Source organism: Sturnira hondurensis, unplaced genomic scaffold (genome assembly GCF_014824575.4).
Source record: "Sturnira hondurensis isolate 20B ecotype Veracruz unplaced genomic scaffold, ASM1482457v3 Scaffold0016561, whole genome shotgun sequence".
NCBI classification, from domain to species: Eukaryota; Metazoa; Chordata; class Mammalia; order Chiroptera; family Phyllostomidae; genus Sturnira; species Sturnira hondurensis.
The window spans coordinates 168,980-170,926 of NW_028089192.1; the positions used below are offsets into that span (position 1 = coordinate 168,980).

A 1,947-nucleotide genomic window follows, 5' to 3' on the forward strand; every position below is an offset into this window, starting at 1 on the left:
ACCATTCAAGTTTTGGTCATTTGTTGTACATTATTATAAAACTAATACATAGTCTTTGTGGGATGACACATCCAGATGCTTTCCTCCCCTTATTCAAATGGAGTAAGCCAAATTCTTTTTAAAAATATTTTATTTATTTATTTTTAGAGAGAGGGGACAGGAAGGAGGAGAGGGAGAGAAACATCCATGTGTGTTGCCTCTCATATGCCCCCCACTGGGGACCTGGCCTGCAACCCAGGCATGTGCCCTGACTGGGGATCAAACCAGCAACCCTTTGTTTCACAGGCCCGTGCTCAATCCACTGAGCCACACCAGCCGGGCAATAAGCCAAATTCTTGTTCTGGTATTGCCAAAGGGCAGGAATGCAACCTACTCTTCTTACTCAGTCACTTGCTCTTTCCCTGAACATCGAAATTTAAGTGACTGACACAGGGTGAAAAAATAGTTTCTGTGATTTTATCCCCAGCACGGTGGCCTCATCAGACTCCTTCTGTCTTTATGCTTTCTATCCTATTTTCAAGTTACTTTCTCCAACCTTCCTCCAGTTTCTTGAGTCTCTGACATCTATCTGAGAAGATCCATTTACATACAAATCAACATAAAAAAAAAAACTAAAACAATCCAATTTAAAAACGGGCAGAGGACCTAAATAGACATTTCTCCAAAGAGGACATACAGATGGTCAGTAGACATGAAAGATGCTCAATGTCAATAATTATCAGAGAGGTGCAAATTAAAACCACAATGAGATATCATCTCACACCTGTCAGAAAGGCCATGATCAATAAATCAACGAACAACTGCTGGCAAGAATGTAGAGAGGGGGGACCCTAATGCGGTGTTGTTGGGAATGCAGACTGGTGCAGCCACTGTGGAAGACAGTATGGAATTTCCTCAGAAAACTAAAAATGGAACTGTCTTCTGACCCAGCAATTCCACATCTGGATGTATATTTGAAGAAACCCAAAACACTAATTCAAAAGAATACATGGACCCCTATATTTATTGCAACATTATTTACAAAAGTTGAGATATGGTAGCAACTCAAGTGCAAATCAATAGATGAGTGGATAAAAAAAAGTGGTGGTACATATATACAATAGAATATTACTCAGTCATAAAAAGAAATCAAATCTTAACATTTGCATCAGCATGGATGGACCTAGAGGGTATTATGCTAAGTGAAATAAGTTGGTCAGAGAAAGACAAATACCATATGATTTCACTTACATGTGGAATCTAAAGAACAATATAAATGAACAAACAAAACAGAAATAGACTCATAGATGCAGAGAACAGACTGATGGTAGCCAGAGAGGAGGAGGGTTGGGGGACTGGGTAAAAACAGTGAATGGATTGAGAAACGCAGATTGGTAGTTACAAAACAGTTATGAGTATGTAAAGTACAGCATAGGTCATATAGCCGATAATCCTGTATTACCTATGTATAGTGCTAGGTGGGTACTGGAAATATTGGGGGGAACACTTTGTAAATATATAACTGTCCATTTGACACATCCCCATCTATTCTGTACACCTGAAACTAAAACAAGAGAATACTGCATGTAAACTATAACTGAAAAGTAAAATTTAAAAGAAGATGGCAAGGGTGTGCTCAGAGCAGGGGGCCTGAAGGAATGACTCCTCAGTTTACAACACACCCAACAGGAGCTCAGGGTCTCTGTGTGGAAGGGCACAGAACTCGTGCCCTTCCTGTGAGCAGACACCCTACATGTGGGGGGAAAAAGGAAGATGGCAGAGGGTAAATAAAGTAAAAAACAATTAAGTAAAAACAAAAATTCATTTATTCATATTGGCAAAAAACTTTCTATTATTTATAACCAGTGATGTGCTGAGGCCAGCTGGTATCTGTGTGCACTTTGTCTCATCTTTGCATTCAGTAAAATTGGTAACTTGAAAGTGGCCATGGTGGAATTACTTTCTCCA

The 1,947-nt window shown here is 39.5% G+C and overlaps 1 non-coding gene across 1 annotated transcript; it reads left to right on the forward strand.

Moving 5' to 3' along the window:
- The first annotated feature begins 1,606 nt into the window (after positions 1-1,606).
- Positions 1,607-1,736, forward strand: LOC119001043 (small nucleolar RNA SNORA11). Its single transcript, XR_005069473.1, has one exon. It is a non-coding gene; the product is annotated as a small nucleolar RNA SNORA11 (small nucleolar RNA).
- The last annotated feature ends 211 nt before the right edge of the window (positions 1,737-1,947 follow it).